The 19,444-nt window shown below is 38.9% G+C and overlaps 1 protein-coding gene, 1 long non-coding RNA gene and 1 pseudogene across 5 annotated transcripts in view; 2 read left to right on the top strand and 1 right to left on the bottom strand.

Annotated features, from left to right (window-relative positions):
* The window catches only part of MKX (mohawk homeobox), a 69,552-nt gene that overhangs the window by 13,141 nt on the left and 36,967 nt on the right, over nt 1-19,444 (bottom strand). The gene's annotated exons all lie outside the window — the stretch shown is intronic.
* Nucleotides 5,111-17,605, top strand: LOC119472263. Its single transcript, XR_005201385.1, has 3 exons — nt 5,111-5,193; nt 11,464-11,606; nt 17,525-17,605. It is a non-coding gene; the product is annotated as an uncharacterized LOC119472263 (long non-coding RNA).
* Nucleotides 11,718-12,423, top strand: LOC108309254 (annotated as a pseudogene).

The following is a 19,444-nucleotide window of genomic DNA, read 5'->3' as shown; positions in this document are numbered from 1 at the left end:
AAAAAAAAAAAAAAAAAGGAAGAAAAGAAAAACCACCCAACAACGCATAACACTTATTTGTTGATGTCCAAACTGCTTCTACCAGTCCCGCTGACCAAAAGTCAGATTTACTTTAAAACTTTGGCATGACAGGAAGAGCCTGTGACTAAAGCCTGGTGAAGATCAAGGCTACTGAAGATAAAAGAGTTATTAGAAGCCTGGATTTTGTAGGTTGAGAGACAGGAGTGCTTCGGAAGCTTTCTAAATGGTGAGAAATTAATAATAAATAATAAATGAATAAAATGAAACCCACCCCATCTTCATGGATGGACCTAATATTTTTTTCTTCTTGCAGAAGACTAGCTAAATTATTTATCCTGGGGACATAAAGAATGAGAGGCTTCCAAAATTATTTCAGAATTTGAAGAACTAAAGAAAGAAAAAATTATTTTCTTTTTTCTGAAGCAGTCTTGCTCTGTCACCCAGGCTGGATGCAGTGCAGTGGTGCGGTCTCGGCTCATTTCAACCTCCGCCTCCCGGGTTCAAGTGGTTTTCCTGCCTTAGCCTCCCAAGTAGCTGGGATTACAGATGTGTGCCACCACACCCGGCTAATTTTTGTGTTTTTATTAGAGATGAGGTTTCACCATGTTGATCAGGCTGGTCTCAAACTCCCGACCTCAGGTGATCTGCCCACCTCGGTCTCCCAAAGTGTTGGGGTTATAGGCATGAGCCACCACGTCCAGCCAACTGTTTTCCAAAAATAAAGCCAGTGTTTCCTCCAGACATGACTTCCATATTCTGGCCAGAGATTCTTTTCCTTTCTGCTACTCCTCATGTGGGCTGGCCCCTCATGATGGCTGATACCCAGATGTCCTAGATCTGCAGGGTCCTCGCCTTCAACTGCCTTTCTGTCAATAAATAGTCCCCCCAAGTAACTCCTGTCAGGAAACAAAAATTAAAAACCACACCTCTGTATTTTGAACCAATAGTAAAGAGCTCCCTGGTTAAGATGGGGCTATGTTCAAATCTCAAAGCTCTCAGGCTAGGTTATAATTCCATTCATAATAACAATAGGACATCTTTCTTGCTGCAGGCGTACCAATGCCTTGGATAGACCTGTGAAAGTGCTGCTTGGCTCCTTATGGCAGGGAGCTGTAGCCCGGGCTCGTGGCTCTTCAGTCATTTCCTGCTGTTTCTTTTTTTCTGGTAAAATGCACAGCTCTTCTGGCCTCATCAGTCTGGCCCAGTGGAGGTACAGGAAGTGGGACTTGTAACTTAAAAGTAGCTTTTCAGAATAAACAGAACACCACCCAGTGATCACGTTTCAATTCACTTTCAATCTTTTTCACTAAGCACATTAAATATTCTTGATGCTAAGTCATTCAGCAGAGTCCCATCTTCCAAGATTGCTCCTCTGTGATCTCAAAGGCCCCATCTTCCTCAAGGTTAAAACACTTAGCCTGAAATTTCACTTTGAAGATATGAATGTAGTCTATGTGGAGGCCAGTATGGGTGGAGGATCAGAAAGGGGGTCTGGAAATGTTAAGTGTTCTTGTTTCTATTCTTGGCTCTTTGTATTCACCACGAGGGTGGTCTGGAGGGAGCCTTAGAGGCCGTGTGGTGTAATGGTCAGAGCCCAGACTCTAGAACTAGACAGCGTGAACTGCACCCCAGCTCTCCCACATAGCATTTGTGTGCCAAGCTGGCCAGCTGCTTGACTTCCCTGCATTTCATCTTTATCACCTATTAAATGAGGATAATAGTACCGGAGTCCTAGGGTCGTTATGTGGACCACACGAGTTCATCTCCTCTCTCACTTTAAGTTAATCTCCCCTCTCACTTTAATTTTCTACATCTAGAGAATGGAATTATATGGGGTCACCAGAAAAATTAGTGTTATTCAATGATTTAATATGAAAACCATTATGTAAGAACAAAATATTTTAACTCTGGGCAAAAGCCCATCATCTCAGATTAATGGATTAAGTGTGCAGAATCTATCATCTTCAAAGACAAAAATGGCTTTTGTGATGGTCCTTTGTGCCAAAACACCACAACATGCCAAGACAAAGAAACCTGGAGCCACATTAAAGATAACTACTAGCTTTAAGTGTCTAATGGATTTTGTTACTTCATTTTCTCAAGGGGAATATTGGAGATGTTACCCAAAATATTTCATCCATGAAAGCTACATTTCCAGCCAAAGTCTCAGAAAATGACTTCCTAACTATGCATGAATAACTTCTGTGTGTGCCTGTATGTTGCAAGAAGCATTAATTCTTTATAAAAGCACTCCTTTTTACATGCATGTTGGGCTACTAGATCTGAAACCTGGATGTATTTACAGTGCTTCCTAGCTAAACCTTAATTTTGTGTCTACGTCTTAATATTGATATTCAGCCTTTCAGTTCTATAGCACAAGGGCTAGTTCTCCCAAAATTTACTCTTTTTTTTTTTTTTTTTGAGACAGGGTCTTTTCTGTCACCCAGGCTGAGTGCAGTGGTGCAATCTTGGCTCACTGCAACCTCCACCTCCCAGGTTCAAGTGATTCTCCTGCCTCAGCCTCCCAAGTAGCTGGGACTACAGGCGTGCACCACCATGCCCAGCTAATTTTTGTATTTTTAGTAGAAATGGGGTTTCACCATATTGGCCAGGATGGTCCCGATCTCTTGACCTCGTGATCCTCCTGCCTCAGCCTCCCAAAGTGCTGGGATTACAGGCGTGAGCCACCACGCCCGGCCCAAGATTCCCTTTGTAGTTGCCCCACTGCAGTTTTAGAAGGGTTGACTTGTTTAATAAATATACAGCTGAATAGCGTTAGGCTACAAAGGACTAATATGACTTCAGCAAAAAATGTCTTTTTAAATGGAAAAAATGTGCATTCATAATGATCTAGAAGTTGGCTGGAAAGTCTGGCTCCTCTATCTATTTTCAAACTCCTCAGTATCTCTGAAAAACCATCACAAAGTATTTTTCCTTTGATACATGAACTGTAGTGTATCTTTGAATTGGCTCACATTATTACCACGCTTTCAACATTCCTCAAATTACCATCTCCATAAATGACACTTCAGACTAGGAGATCTCCGTGTTAAACCTGTCTGACTGCCTTAGCACCTGAAATGGTACAGTGGGAGAGGTGAGGCTCACAAACTTGTTAGCTCTTTCAGAAGAGCAGCAAATGGCAGTTTCTTGACTCACAGTTCATCTGCTGTATTTACTAGTAGAAAAAAACCCCCACATTTTCGACATAAGATGAATACTATTGCCTGTCTTTCTTTTACATTTCAAATATGCTTCAAAGTTCTTAATAAACTTAAACCTTAAAACTGTACTTGGCATATCAGTGTTCTGGGTTCACACATTTCTATGTTTAAAGGTTATGCAATTCTCCCTTTTAATTTAGGAACAGTATTTAAAGCCTAAACTGGGGTGAAGGTATACTTTGAAATGAAAATTGGGAAGATTTCTGTTGATGGTATTGAAGGGCAGAAGTTAAAAAGAACTATGCATAAAGGCGAGTAAAACTCGTTGCCTGTGAGCAGGTGACTGAAGCTAGAGGTCACAGAGCACCCCTAGTCTAGTGGTCCTCCTGTGACCCCTTTCGACCAAAAGAACAACTCCTAACTAAATAACTCCTCTCCACTTTAAATCTTGTGGAGAGATCTATTCTAAATTTTGCCAAGGGATGTACATTTCAAACTAAGAAGAAATGTAGCCTCCAAAAAAGGAAGAGACTGGTCATCTCTGCTTTTAAATGAGAACAGCCCTGCTCCTAGAGAAAGAGTCCTGCTGAGGAGAACCGGTTCTGGCTGAAGGAAGCCACATGTGGGCAACTAGGGACAGCGCTTGCTAACTGGAAGCATTTGATTGTGTTCCTTTCCTATTAATCTATTACATACGCACTTATTAAATCCCAATGGCATACAGATCCTTTTTCCACTATTACCACCTAAACTTAGAATACAAGAGATTGCTAGAAAAAAAATAAGGGATAAATTGCTTAGACCTAACAAGTCGGCCAGGGGTGGTGCCTCATGCCTGTAATCCCAGCACTTTGGGTGGCCAAGGTGAGTGGATCACGAGGTCAGGAGTTTGAGACCAGCCTGGCCAACATGGTGAAACCTGTCTCTACTAAAAATACAAAAATTAGCTGGGTGTGGTTGTGAGTGCCTGTAGTCCCAGCTACTCGGGAGGCTGAGGTAGCAGTAATTGCTTGAACCCAGGAGATGGAGGTTGCGGTGAGCCGAGATCACGTCCCTGCACTCCAGCTTGGGTGACAGAGCGAGACTCCATCTCAAACAAACAAACAAAAACAAATAAAACCCTAATAAGTTGATCTTTTTGGAGGAAAACAAAAACATTTCATAGATCCCAAAACACCTGATTATACAGCATTTGTCTGAGGCACTGGATTTGTCCTAGGGCCATGGGATCACAGTGGACTCACTAAGTACGTGACCTTGGACAAGTTATTAACACACACTGTATCTAGGTTTCTTCACCTATAAAATGGGGATCATTGTAACACCTACTTCGTATGGGTGCTGTGAGAATAAAGTGAGGTATTAAATGGAAAGCTCTTGAAACAGTGCACGGCACTTAGAAAGGGCTGTAGCACTGTGCCTCCTGACTTGAAGAAGCCAGGTTGTAAATCATCCTTTGTTAGCCAAGGGGCCACTCCAAGCTCCACAAAGGTATAAGCCCCCTACTTCGTCTCTCCTGTCATACCTTAGGCCTTGATGTGTTTGCCTGTGTCCCCAAATCTCACCTTGAATTGTAATCCCCATAATCCCCACATGTCGAAGGAGGGACCCAGTGGGAGGTGATCAGGTCATGGGGTGATTTCCCCATGCTGTTTTAGTGATGGTGAGGGAACTCTCATGAGATCTGATGGTTTTATAAGGCAGTTTCCCCTGCTCTTGCTTCCTCTTCCATCTCCTGCCGCCTTGTGAAGAAGGTGCCTGCTTCTCCTTCTGCCACGGTTATAAATTTCCTGAGGCCTCCCCAGTTATGCAGAACTGTGAATCAATTAAACTTCCTTTGTTTATAAATGACTCCAGTCTTGGGTAGAATCTTTATAGCAGGGTGAGCATGGACTAATACATGCCTCTGACTCATTTTCTTAGGATGCTCTAGAGAAGAGAATAAAGTTCTCTGGGGAGCTCTTCAAAGGGGAAGGTTCCTGGATCCCATCTCTGAGATTGTGATCAGGTAGGTCATGACTATGGCACTGGAACAAGCTCCTCAGGTGTTCTGATGTTGATGGTGCAGGGGCTTCCCTATAAGAACTATGGTGTGGGCATTAAAAATGGAGTGTTTTAGTAAAGAATCATGCTGGAATTCCCGGGTTCACTCAAGTGTAACAGCACAAGGAACTATTACTTTATCATTATTATTGGATTTCTAATATTCCAACAAGGATCAACTAGCCATCTTAAGGCTGTATCTAATGAACCAAGATTTTTTTTCTGTAATAATTTCGACTACTATTTTAAATTCAGGAAGTACATACGCAGGTTTGTTACACAGGTATATTGTGTGATGCTGAGGTTTGGGGTATGAATGATCCCATCACTCAGGTTGTGAGCGCAGTACCCGACAGGCAGGCTTTTAATCTTTGCCCACCCTCTCTCCACCCTTTGGGAGTCTCCAGTGCTTATTGTTTACTTTCTTTGTGGCTATGTGTACTCAATGCTTAGCTCTCACTTATAAATGAGAACATGTGTTATTTGATTTTTTTGTTCCTGTGTTAATTTACTCAGGATAATGGCCCCCAGCCACATCCATGTTGCTGCAAAGGATATAACTTAATTCTTTTTTATGACTGTGTAGTGTTCCATGGTACATATGTACCTCAGTTTCTTTATCCAATCCACTATTGATGGACATCTGGGTTGATTTAATGTCCTTGCTATTGTGAATAGTGTTGTGATAAATATACAAACGCATGTGTCTTTTTGGTAGAGTAATTCATTTTCCTTCGGCTATATACCCAGGAATGGGATTGCTGGGTTGAATTGTAATTCTGTTTTAATAAACCAAGTTCTTGTTTCTAATTTACTATGAATAGTAGATATAACATTTTTATAAGAAAATATTACCCAGAAATTGGTGACTCCACCTTCAAAAATACTTTTTTTTCTATCTTTGCTTAAATATGGATATAGTACCTCTAAAAATGCTTTGTGTCAGGGAAGGTGGTAAAACACCTCACTTTTGCCTGGTTCTTACAATTTTTACTAATACACACTTGAGAACAAAGGCATTTAATTTTCATTTTAATATATTACAAGGTACTTCAGAATATGCAAATCACCCTCCTTCTAACTGGAATAGCCATGGTAATGATATGCTAGCATGAGATCTGTGTTTTCTGTTTTGAAAATAAACATGTTGGCCCAGTGCAAAATTGCCGTGCTGGTAGGGCCTTTTATTTTTATAAGTCTTTGACTTTTTTCTTAATCTTTCCTTTGGGAAAATAAGGTGACAAATGGTATTCCACATGGGGTCATCAAAAACGAATTATTCAACCTAACATAGATTTTCTTTCTAGGGTAGGATAATAAGCTTTTATAAACTAAAGTGAATTTAGTTTCTGCTGCTTTTGGAATATTTTATTCAGGCCTGCCTCAAAAAGAACACATTGTTGTATTATATGTTGACATAGTGATGAGGTTTTATGAACAGAATATTTGGTTGTTTCTAACCTGTTATTTCTAGGGCAGCCCTGCAAGGTAGCGGGAGCTACATGGTCTCTAAAGAGGAACAGGGACTGAGGTAGAGATTCACCAGGCAAACAGCTTGACAACTGCTGGACCAAAACCACTGAGGCAGAACACAAAGGTTAGGATGCTGGATTGAATTGTGATGGATAGACAGGATCCTATCTAGGCCTGCTGATGGCTTTGCTTTTGAAGAGCTGCAGAATGTCATAGCATCAGCATCTGGAACCAAAGGGCTGAAGAAGACTAAAATGCTAACGGTGGCCAGCTCAAAGCCCCCTCTGTGCCTGAAAACAACTCTTGGCTGCATGTGTGCTGAGAGATGAGCTGGGCTCGTGCCTCCACCAGAGCCTGTGGAGTCATTCTGTGCTGAGACCACCCCTCCCAATGGCCAAAAATTAAACATAGCAGGTCTAAAACAATAAGGATCTATACTACAGAGTTAAGAAGTGTAATATGCAGGAGAGGTGTTTCTGTGAGCATCACCAGACATTCAAAATATAGTACTTAAGCATGAATCAAAGAAATTATAAAGAAAGAAAGGGAAAGAGAGAGAGAACAAATACCATTAGGATCTTAGATTTAAAAATGCCCCAAACAAGAATCGAGTGTCACCAGGAAATGGCAAAAACAAGTATACTACACAGAAAAGTTTTTGCAAGGCCATTTCATGAAAATTTAAGTACAAAAGAATGGCATGTTCACATGATTTAAATGTATTTAAATGCCAATTGGCCATACATATTGTGTTACAGAGGTCACATTTTGTTATAAGTAAATAAGACATCTATAAATAAAAAAGAAAACATATTTGTTTGAGTCACTAGAAGTTACTGATTTAGAGAAATGACCAATGAATCTAATACTTCTGAGGGATTAAAAGAAATTTCCTGCTTTTTCTTGTCTTTTCTACTCTTTGTTATATCTTTTGATGACCGATATGGTTTGGTTGTGTCCCCACCCAAATCTCATCTTGAATTGTATCTCCCACAATTCCCATGTGTCATGGGAGGGACCTAGTGGGAGGTAATTGAATCATGGGGGTGGGTCCTTCCCTTACTGTTCTCATGATAGTGAATAGGTCTCACCAGATCTGATGATTTTACAAAGGGTTTCCCCTTTGGCTTCATTCTCTCTTGCCTGTCGCCATGTAAAATGTGCCTTTTGCCTTTCTTCATGATTGTGAGGCCTTTCCAGCCACTTGGAACTGTGTGTCCATTAAACCTCTTTTTCTTGATAAATTACCCACTTTCGAGTATGTCTTTATGAGCAGCATGAAAATGGACTAATACAATGACTGTAGAGAGAAATGTAATATTTTAACAACCACTAACATACTGTTACCAATTTTAAAATAAACAAGAGAAACAGAGGAAAAGGAAACAAACATGATGTTTCCAGGACAAACCAAATCCACTTATCTATACTTTTTGTGTTTGGTTTTGGAATGTACTACACACACTCCAAAGTGCTTTAAAACTAAATCTCCCAATTCTAAATTCTCTCCAGGCGTCCAGAACTAGATGGTGAATGAGCAATAAGAAACAGATAGTAGTTATTGCTTTGAATCAAAGTTTCATACAAAAAAGTCTGGTACTCATACACAAGAGTAAACAGACTACATATTTTCATCATAGAAGCACAAACAAATTGCCCTCTTTTTTTTTTTTTTTTTTTTAACAACAGAGAGGAAAATCCTCCATTCCTTGCAAGAGTCCCAAGCTCCTGCAGGTTTGTGGTAGTTCTAGTTAACTTTTCCACCACTCAGAAGGTGGAAGCAAGGGGTGTTCTTACAGCCTACCCTTGGATTCAAGGATGGAATAATTTCTCACAAGAAACCAAGAACTGTGAGGATTTCTGAGCCTCAAAATGCGTCCCAGAACCATTGCTCCTGACATCCTCTATTATTTTCAATGTCTACCCAGTTAGACCCCTCCCAGCTAACGGCCAGCAGTAGTGTGGCACTGTCTGTACTGCATGTGGTTTGCACATGAGTCCCAACCCAAGGGAGCTAAAGGCGTCTACTGAACGCAGAAGGAGAAACACTCCTTCCTAGGCCACCCATAGTGGGAGCTGAATATGAGACATGACACAATATACATGAAGAAGCAAGCCACTGTCACAGGGCTTCTGGGCAATGCTAATTACGCAGCCCACAGCATAAGACAAGAACAGGAGAGAGGAAAGGAGAGATGGTCAGGAAAGTTTAACAGAAAACAAAAATTTTCATGTTTTCCATGCACTCATAGTTCTAATATCCAGCCAATTTTTGGCTTAACTTAGGACTTTATAAAAATCATCCTACAAGATAGATGGTTTGTTAGGCAACTTAATATGTAGACTCTTATTTGGACAGGAAGATGCACATAAAATAAAAAATACTTTCAACATGAAAGGAGCAAGGAGTCTGTTCTTGTGTTGACTTTTAGGAGCTCATACGAGAAGAATTAAGACAGGAAAGATGAGGAATGAGGAAGGCCCTAAAGGTAAAAATGCATTTAATTAATTACTCACATGAGTAATCATGGTAATAACAAAGAAGATAGAAAAAGCAGAAGTGGGCCAGAGTTGGAAAAAGATGATGATGATTATTTATTTATTTATTTATTTATTTATAATATATTTTATTGCACTTTAGGTTCTGGGGTACATGGGCAGAACATGCAGGATTGTCGCAAAGGTACATACATGGCAATGTGGCTTGCTGCCTCCATCCCTGTCACCTATATCTGGCATTTCTCCCCATGTTATCCCTCCCCAACTCACTACCCCCCAATGTCCCTCCTCTAGTCCCCCCCAAAAGACCCCAGTGTGTGATGCTCCTCTCCCTGTGTCCACATGTTCTCATTGTTCAACACCCACCTCTGAGTGAGAACATGCGGTGTTTGATTTTCTGTTTTTGCGTCAGTTTGCTGAGAATGATGATTATTTTTATACTGAAGAAGAAAAGAAGTAATGAGAGTTGTGTGGGACAAGGGTTGGAAGCATGTATCAAAAGGTTACTTTAGAACTGGGAGTTTATGATTAATTGAAGAAGTATTCAAATGGAAATTCCGTGCTAACTTTAGTAGTTATAAAGGCACAGAGGAGAAGAATAACTTATTAGCTATTTGAATTCCTAAAGTGGCTTTCTCACAGGATTCATGCCTTTTATTTTTTTGGTTTATCTTGAATTAAACATACCTGTTTACTGCTAACCAGTACAAACTTAACCACGTTCTATTCCTTGAACAGTAAGTTACACTGGAAAGATAATAGATTTGGGACCTCAGAGACTGGGATTTGAATCCCAGTCTTCTGCTGAGATTTTATTATTTTTGGGGCAAGTTACTTAATCTCTCTCAGTTTCATTTTTTTGCTTATCTGTAATATCGATATAAGAGTAGCAAACAATTAGGACTGTTGTGAAAATTAGAGATAGTTACTGTCAGACACCGGGTACCCAGTAACATTCAATAAGCAGTAGCAATAATTACTCCACAATTGCAAAAATTGTTTTTGTAGTGACAGCAAAATTTTAAGATTTATCTTGAAATGGAACAGAAAGCAAGTAATCCAACAATCCAAAATAGTTTTTGTATTTGAATTGTCTAACCTGGGTCAAGGGCAGTCATGTTATGTCTATGATTGATGCTCGAGTGTGGAAAACTCAAAGGAGCACAAGCTGCATATTACAAAGTTTCCAGTTTTAGAGACTCCTTGGAGAAGGTCACTTAAATTGGTTAGTAGCCATAATATGCAAAAAATTAGGATGGAATCTTCACTGAGAGTGAGAACATGAAACCAAGGCTAATTCCAGGATAATGTCACAGCTAGTCTTCTGCTTTTCTCTTTTAGAGTTGGTGCATGAACTAGCATCATGCATATATCACCCACTCAATCATATAGGTATGTGATAGTGTTTTAATGGCTTGGAGAAAAGTTTTCAATGTAAAGGTTCTTACTCAAGAAGAGCATGGCATTTGAATCTAGGGATACCCCAATTTCTAAGAGCGACTTCTCTAATCTGCTAGTAAGAATTTTCTGTGAGGATCTAACTGTTATACTCATCGTTTTCACAACTGTTATTCCTATCCTTTTCACTAAATAACCATGTATTACCTAAAAGACTTAAATTCTATCACTGCTTTATCCTTAACCAAGTATACTTGGTATTCTCAAATTCTCAGATTTACTGGTGCAAGAATGTATGTATGTTTTCAAATAATCCTGGTATTTTACAAATAGGCTGACAATCCCAAAAATTCTTCCCACTGCCTTGCTGAATAGGAATACTCCCCGATTTTCCTTGGAATTATTTTTGCCATCCTTGGATGCCTGGCACTTTGATAGGGAACATGCAATCACATTACAATGTATCTCAAGTTACTCAAATGAAAACAAAATTATCTTCTTGTGAGTGTTGTGTAGAAAACTATACTCTGCATGCAGAACGTTGCCTCTTTCTCCCCTTTTTTGATATAAGAAAGGACTAGGACTCCTTAATACAACCCATGATGATGACAATAGTATTTAGTGAGGATTTTGCAAGTCATAAACCTACAATTTATCTCATTTCTTTTCTTTTGTGTGCACTTATGCTATTTTCAAAACAATCCCCAATTTGTAAAGTGAAAATCGAGACTCAGAAAAGCCTGATGACAGGTCCATGGCCAAATTGTTAGTCAACAAAAGGGCTAGCACTGAGAGTCAGGTCTTCTTATTTCAAGTGCAACAGAATTTGCTCTTCTTCATGTTGTCTTTGTTTACTTATTCACAGGTTCATTGGTTTATTCAGCAAACATTTACTGAACGCGTGCCATGTATCAGGCACTGTCACAGGCCCTCAAAATACAAATTGCAAATGGATCTCATCACAAAGAAGCTCACATTGCGGTGAATGAATGGCAACAGCTCATTGTAGTAAGTATGGTGGGGACAAAGGGGAGATGCAGCAATGGCAGGGACAGGAGGCGGTGATCATGAAAGTTGCTCTAAAGAAGATGATAGTCTTTTTCCAGCCAGTGCTGAGCAATGGGCATCTCTCGGGACAACCGGCGCAAGCGCCACAAGACGGGGTCAAGAGAAAGCCCTACCACAAGAAGCGGAAGTATGAGTTGGGGTGCCTGGCTGCCAACACCAAGATTGGCCCCCGCCACATCCACACAGTCCGTGTGCAGGGTGGTAACAAGAAATACCGTGCCCTGAGGCTGGACGTGGGGAATTTCTCCTCGGGCTCAGAGTATTGTACTCGGGAAAACAAGGATCATTGATGTTGTCTATAATGTGTCTAATAACGAGCTGGTCCGCACCAAGACCCTGGTGAAGAATTGCATTGTGCTCATCAACCGCACGCCATCCGCGACAGTGGTACATGTGCTCATCATCCCACTATGCACTGCCCCTGGGCCGCAAGAATGGAGCCAAGCTGACTTCTGAGGAAGAAGAGATTTTAAACAAAAAACGATCTAAAAAAATTCAGAAGAAACAACAGCGAAAGGAAAAAGAATGCCAAAATCAGCAGTCTTCTGGAGGAGCAGTTCCAGCAGGGCAAGCTTCTTGCATGCATCACTTCAAGGCCGGGACAGTGTGGCTGAGCAGATGGCTATGTGCTAGATGGCAAGGAGCTGGAGTTCTATCTTAGAAAAATCAAGGCCCGGAAAGGCAAATAAATCCTGTTTTCTTTCTTCACCCATGTAATAAAGGTGTTTATTGTTCTGTTCAAAAAAAAAAAAAAAAAAAAAGATGATAACCAGTGGTGGGACAGCAGGGAAAAGATCCCAGGCAGTTGCTTCTAGCAGCAAGCAGCCTCCCCTGCTCTTGCCAGTGTGCCCAACCAAGGCTATCATTATCTGAGTGCCAAGGCATGGAAAAGATGGGAATGCCCCAGCGTGAGGTCAAGGTGAACAGGAGTTACTGAGATGAACAGATGGACAGGAGCAGCCCAAGGAGAGGAATGAGCTGTATGAAAGTGCAATGTTTTGACTCCTCTGGGAAAGTGTTTGAGTTTTTGTTTGAGTTGAAATGAATGGAGAATATGAAAGGACAGCTAGAAAATGAACCAAGAGAGATCAGCAGGGATCAGGCATTGAGGGGTTTGTGGTTCTGCGTGCCAAGATAAGGAACGTGAACTCCATCCTGAAAGTCACTCACTAATGGGGAGTCACTCATTCATATTTAAATAATAGGATCAGATTTGAATGTTGGAAAGATTCCACTTGCCCTAGTGGAAGACCAGATTGAAGGAGCCAGGCAGGATCATGGCAGGAACCCAAGGGAGACATGAGGAGTCCTGGGGATTAAGGGAGTAGCCATGGGGATGGAAAGGCAAAATTCGAGAGATATTTAGAGGAGAGACTTGTGGAATGATCAGATGGTGTTGGGGGAGTGGGAGGCGGGAGTGTGAAATGTTTCTCAGATTTCTGCCTTGGGTGACTGGGTGGTTGGCAATGGCATTGTCTGAATTAGAGGGGCAAGGAGGAAGGCCAAGCTTCACTTTGAAGGACGCAGGACATAAAGGGTTTGATTTAGACATGTTGAGAGTATAAGAGGCGTCTTCAGGACCTTCCTGTGTAGCTGTTGATGTACTCAGAGATGTTTGATTCAGCTCTTTGCAAAAAGAAAACCGCGATGAGAAATTACTTAGCAACATATTTGGAAAGACAGGGTGTTTTGATATTTTCTTCTCAATGCATTCGTTTTAATGTGGAAAGTTAGTCGCATACAGAAAAAAAAAAAGAGGTATGTAAATCAATCAATCAATCAAAAGAGTTTTATATAAACCTAACTACAGTATAATATCTTAGCACACGGATCTAAACATTTTTCCATATGCTCTGCTAATATTATTCAACATGTTATTTTAAAAAAGTGTAAAACGCCAAAGTCTTGAGAGATGAATTATTTTAAAATATTTATTAGTCACACATCCTTAATACAGACTTTATTTACTCTCAGAAAGAAATGTACACCCAAAGGGCGAAGCAGAAAGTAATAGTTTCCTTAAGTGAAGAAACAGAAAGAACAGAGGATCTGTCTGGCGAGCGGCCAGTCAGAGAATATTGAAAAGCTAGAAGTCTCAAGGCAAATCTCTACTAATCCATCTTTTACCAAAGTTCTCACTTAAAGTCCCACCTTTTGACATGAAATATTTAATAGGAGTTTTATTTTAGCTACAAAGTGCCCTTAAAAATTTAATATTGGACTCCATACGAGACTAAAAGAAGGAGGTATTCGGTGACTGAAAAGAAACATGTATGTTAAAAAAGAAAAGGAGAAGAAAGAAGGGACTTGTGGAAAGTGCAGAGAAGTTAATGAGAATTTCTATTGAAAACCAAAAGGTAATGACAACACAAAGTTCCTTTCCTATAGCAGACCGATGCTTCATGAAGAATGAATACATTGATAAAGTTCACTTGCTAGTGGCATATGGAACCACAGTTTTAATCTGTTGAAATGGCACAAAGACAAAAATTATTTTAAAAACCCACAAAATACAAATAAACAACAACAAAAAAGTTTTCTTGTAGAAAGTGACTCCATTTAATTGGCTTCCACACACACCTTCCCAGTTCAAATTCAGCTCCCCAACGTGGGAATAACTCCCTCAGGAAGATGGTCTTTGGGGTGCATGCATGATGTTCATTTGTCTTGCATCTAAAAATTAGAACGTAACAAGCTTCTAATCATCACTTGCTAATTTGAAACAAAAAAAAAATTCTTCTTTCCATTGAAAGCAGATTGTAGTAAGAATTCAGCATTCTCCAAGGTCATATGCTATTGGCAAAGCTAAAAAAAAAACTTGTAGTCCAACTTGCTTATGTTCAGCTGTGTTTACTTAGACTTAACTTGACAAAGTCTGCCTCTGATTATACAGAGGAGTCATCTGCCCACAGATAAATAGATATTACACAAACTTTTGGAGGGAATGACATTTGGCCTCCATAATTCTGGAATAATTTACTATGTACCCTCAACTTAAAACAACAGAATGATTCACAATATGTTTTTGAGATTGAAACATAAATATTTCATTTTACAAAGGGAGCAGTCTCCATGACCTTTATGGATTTTAGATGATTTACTAACACAGTATGGTACTACTTTGGAAGGTGTGGAGTGGCTCTAAAACAGGCAGTTTCGGGCAACATTTATTTCAGTCTTTTCAATAACCATCAAGATTTCAAGGAATTTCTGTAAACAAACTGTCACTTAAAGAAAATAACTTTCCATCAATTTTTGCAACAAGTCTCCAGAACAGAACATGCATATAAAAATAAGAGTTAACTAAATTATTTCCAGAGACTACATCTTGGAGTAATGTTTACACTATCGGTAAAAAGGAAAAGCTCAATGTTTTACCACTGTATCTTACACTAAATGCAAAATTTTGCTTTTGGAATAACGTAAACCATTTCCGCTGAATAGAGCCTGTTCCTCATTACCCAAGAATTGATTCTGGCCCTTCATGCTTTCTTTCCTTGCTGTTATATTTATATAGCAGCATATAGACATACTTTCCTCTTTAAACTAAGACTGTTTCAAAGGTGGAAGTACTTATTATATTCCCTAGTTATCAATCAATAAACTGATCAATCAACAGACTTTCATTGCATTTTGTTAACAGCTAGTAATACAGTAGTGAACAAGAGGAAGGTGGTTTCTGTCCTCTGAAATTTACTTAACAAGAACAATCATCCATTAAACACATACTCTCATTTTCTAGGTTGTTCATTTTAATTTATACAATTATAAAAAGTTTTCCCCTGCCAAAACTAACACATTGTCTTCCCTGATTCTTGTCCTATAATGTCTTAATTTTAAAAAATATTTCTGGGTACATAGTAGGTGTGTACACCTGTTGTATTATTGAATAAACTTAGGGATGAAGCCCTTCAGTTGGAGTAGTGGTGTGTGAAGGTAGCCACAAATAATTTTCTAGGTTCGATGCCTCCCGCAGTTCAGGCTATGTCTACAAAAGGGTTAAGTTTTTAATGAATTCCTTTAATTGTTTCTACTTTGATTTTTATTCACATTTACCAAATTTGCTTTGATAAGCACTCTGTAAAGTTAGTTAACATAAATGATGGCACTGCTACTGTTGTTAACAATTGCTTCTTAGCATTCTAATAAGCAAGGATTTTCAAAAGACTTTCCCTTTAAAGAACTGAAGCAGTGTGCATAACGGCACATGGCACATTCTCACATTATTTTATCTCATTATGTTTGAGCTTTGAGATTCACAAAAGATGATTTGATGTATATATTTATAAGATTATAAAATACATAACAGATTTATTATATATATGTAAAATACGTAAGTATATAAAGGATTAAATATATATAAAAGATGTATAAATATATTATATAAAAGATATATTTATATCTTTAATATCTTTATATATTTATTTAGATATATAGAGATAAAATAATGTAAAAATTTTATATTATGTATACATATATGTATACATAACATAAAATTGTTTTAATATTAAAAATAATATATTTGTATATTATATATTTACATACTCTTTTATATTTATATTATACATATTATATATATAACATATTTATTATATATAATATATGACATATTATATATCATATATAAATATGTATAATATGTAATATATAAATATATATAAAAAAACTTTACAGAGTTATTTTGTGTGTGTGTGAAGGAATATGTTTTCAAGTGTGCATGACTTTAAGGAGAAGACACTAATCCACAGCTCATCTGGAGACTAGAATGTCCTCCTCATGCCAATCTCCAGGAGAGAATACATTAAGACCTCATTAGCTTTTAATGCAAAACTGATCTATACTCTTTCCTCAAAGGGCAAATTCCTCCTATTCGAAGTTAGCTGTAGAAGTGAATCCAGGAAAATGAGGGAGTACGAAACTCTCTTCTGAAGCCCAGGCAGGGACAAAGCCAGAGGCATCTCCCAAAGCCACTGATAGGCCAGGAAGCCAAGGGAAAAGGCTGCTGCTGCTGGAAAAATAACTTTCACAGCTGGATAGGAGGTCTGAAGAGAGAGAGCTGTCTAAATAGGAAGGTTAGTGGTGTTAGGAAACACTGGGCCGAACCAATGACCGCACATATTACTTTTCAAGCTAGATGCCTGCATGGGAGGTGCAGGGCGGGGGCAGTTGATATGTAACTAAAACCCTTGAAGGAGTGAAGCCACTTGCTGGGTGGTTTCTTACAAAGGAATAGCACATTTGCAAATTTTATCAGATTGGACCAGGACACAAGACTCTGCACAGAAACTAGTTATGGAAGCTCATTTTTCAAAAGGAAAACAAACATCCTACATACCGAAGTTATTATACATTCAGTCAAGGCTATCAGGCAGCAGTGTTGTGTCTAAGGGTGAAAGAAGAACCACTGTCTATTTCTAGACATGCAGTTTATTTTCTACCAAATTTAACACAAAAGAAGGAAAGAGAAGGACATTTAACACAAGATCGCAGATCAGAATTAGTTTGCAGAAGACTTGCAGCTGAATGAAACTTATATGACTTTCTCAAAGTTAACCAAAGTGGAGGGGTGGGCAGGGGTAAGGAAAGTTTTCACAACCAAAAATCTTGAAAAATGTCCTATATTTTCTGGTTTTATTTTTCCCAGAACTGAAACACCACAAAATAATGACATGCCAGCGCACTCACTTCCAGCTCAGTCAGGAAGTGCCGAGGTACATAAACATTTTTTATTTCACTTTTTACAAGAAGGTGACCAACATTTTCTTAGGCTTCCAAAAAGCTTCAGGTTTGGAATACATTTTGGTTAAATGTCAGCAAAAGAATTTGCTCATCGTTCAAAAAACACTTTTTCTTTCCAGCCTTGGAGCATATGTAGAAACTGTGTTGTAAATGGAATTACAAAAAGGCACAGGATCACAAAGGGAAGTCCAGTTTTATAATTCCTAAAAGAGTGCTGTAGAAAAGCGTTCTCTGTGGTGGAAATAGGAACTCTTACACAGCACAGTTTACCAAGTGCTTTCTCCATCGTTATCACATTGGAACCTTGAAACAGCCCTGGGAGGTGGGTATTTGTATTGCCTTCATTTTATAGATATGAATACAACAGAGAAATTAAATGCTTCACCTAATGTTTTTCAGTGAGTAGCAGAGAAAAAAATTAGAACCCAGGTCCTCAAAGTCTAAAACCATAATCTGAATAGGCATTGATTTTAACCCCAAGGCCAGCAACTTACATAACACCACTAAGGTCAATGGAAGTCTAATTCAATGCAATAAGCTAGAGAAAGACATCCATGGAAAGAAAAATTCAAAGAGGAGGTAAAAGTATCACTCTTTGCAAATATGATTGTATTACTAGAACACACAGAAAAATCAACTCTAAGACTACCAAGTTGGTTGGGTGTGGTGACTCCCCCCTGCAATCCCAGCACTTTGGGAGGCTGAGGCTTGAGGATCACTTGAAGTCAGGAGTTCGTGATCAGCCTGACCAACTTGGTGAAACCCCATCTCTACTAAAAATACAAAAATTAGCTGGGCATGGTGGTGTGCACCTGTAATCCCAGCTACTCGGGAGGCTGAGGCAGGAGAATTGCTTGAACCCACGAGGAGGAGGTTGCAGTGAGCAGAGATTGTACCACACTGCACTCTATCCTGGGTAACNAAAAAAAAAAAAAAAAAAGAAAAACTACCAAAATGATAAGCAAATTTATGATGGTAGCAAAATACAAGAAAACATAGAAAAATCAACTGAAAGCCTACCAAAATGACAAGTAAACTTAAGATGGTGACAATACAGTATTAATATACAGAAATATATGGCTTTTTTTATATTTAAAAAAACCAGCTAGAAAATACGATGGAAGAAAGGACCTGCTTATAACAGCAGAGCAACAGATACGATACATGGGGATAGTTTTATAAGAAATGTGCAAGACCAATTCAGGACATCTTAAAACACTGTTAAAAGTGACACAAGAAGACATGAACAGACATACCAACTGTCTGGATAACAGGATTCTACATTCTAAAAATATCGATTTTACTTCTTAAATGTAATACAATCCCGTTAAAAATAACAAAAGAATTTTTTCTTTTTTGAGACAGAGTCTTGCTCTGTTTCCCAGGCTGGAGTGCGGTGGCATGATCTTGGCTTACTGCAACCTCTGCCTCCCAGGTTCAAGCAAGTCTTCTGCCTCAGCCTGCTGAGTAGCTGGGACTACAGGTGCATGCCACCATGGCAGCTAATTTTTGTATTTTTAGTAGAGACAGGATTTCACCATATTGGCCAAGCTGGTCTCAAACTCCTGACCTTGTGATCCACCCACCTCGGCCTCCCCAAATGCTGGTATTACAGGCATGAGTCACCATGCCAGGCCAGGATTTTTTAAATAGACAAGTTGATCCTAAAGTTAATATGCAAAAATAAGCAAGCCTAGCTAGAAAAACTATGAGAAAAGAACAATGAGGAAGAATAAGCACAACCAGACATTAAACATATTCTAAAACCTCCATAATTAAAACAGCACAGGACAGAAACATGAATAAAAGGAAAAATCAATGGAAGAGAATAGAAAGACAAGACCAACTCAATTTAAAATATGATATTTCCAATTAGAGAGGACAAGAAAGACTGGCCAATAAATGGTGTTAGAATAACTGGGTAACTGTATGGAAAAAAAATGTTGCACATTTTTGTCACACCATATTATAATACTATACCTCAAACTAAGATATTCCAAAAGGATGAAAAATTTAAAGTGAAAATTGAGACTATAGAA

The sequence above is a fragment of the Cebus imitator genome, unplaced genomic scaffold (assembly GCF_001604975.1).
Source record: "Cebus imitator isolate Cc_AM_T3 unplaced genomic scaffold, Cebus_imitator-1.0 Scaffold92, whole genome shotgun sequence".
In the NCBI taxonomy this organism is placed as follows: Eukaryota; Metazoa; Chordata; class Mammalia; order Primates; family Cebidae; genus Cebus; species Cebus imitator.
Note: the sequence above shows the minus strand (reverse complement) of the source record. Positions and strands in the feature narration are given on the sequence as shown.